Source organism: Halyomorpha halys, unplaced genomic scaffold (assembly GCF_000696795.3).
Source record: "Halyomorpha halys isolate HHAL.00 unplaced genomic scaffold, Hhal_1.1 Scaffold257.1, whole genome shotgun sequence".
Taxonomy (NCBI): domain Eukaryota; kingdom Metazoa; phylum Arthropoda; class Insecta; order Hemiptera; family Pentatomidae; genus Halyomorpha; species Halyomorpha halys.
Window position 1 is genome coordinate 1,417,958 of NW_027104967.1, and position 441 is coordinate 1,418,398.

Genomic DNA, 441 nt, shown 5'->3' on the forward strand with positions numbered 1-441 from the left:
TACATATATACATACATATATCTTTTTTTTTCTTACCTAATTTATTAAATAGATAAATAACAATATAAATATATACAGACGTAATTGATAACAATAATAATAATGAACTGTAATATATGCATAAAACTACAAAAATATACATAGAAAGTTGTATAAACAAAATACAATTATATAGACGAGAACATAAACTCTAGTAATAGAATACTAATTAACAGCAAGTACAGTAATGAGTGATAGAATTGCTGATATACCACTGGATTGATGAATAGTGAAATTATAATTAATTGAAGTATTAACAAATATTGTACAATTAAAAGAATGGTGCAATAACAAATCAGAGGGACTTTCATTTCTCTTCTAATTTTGAACTTTCATACCTTTATTTATGCATGCACCTACATTTATCTATCCCTCTGATTTGCTATTGCACCATACAAAAAA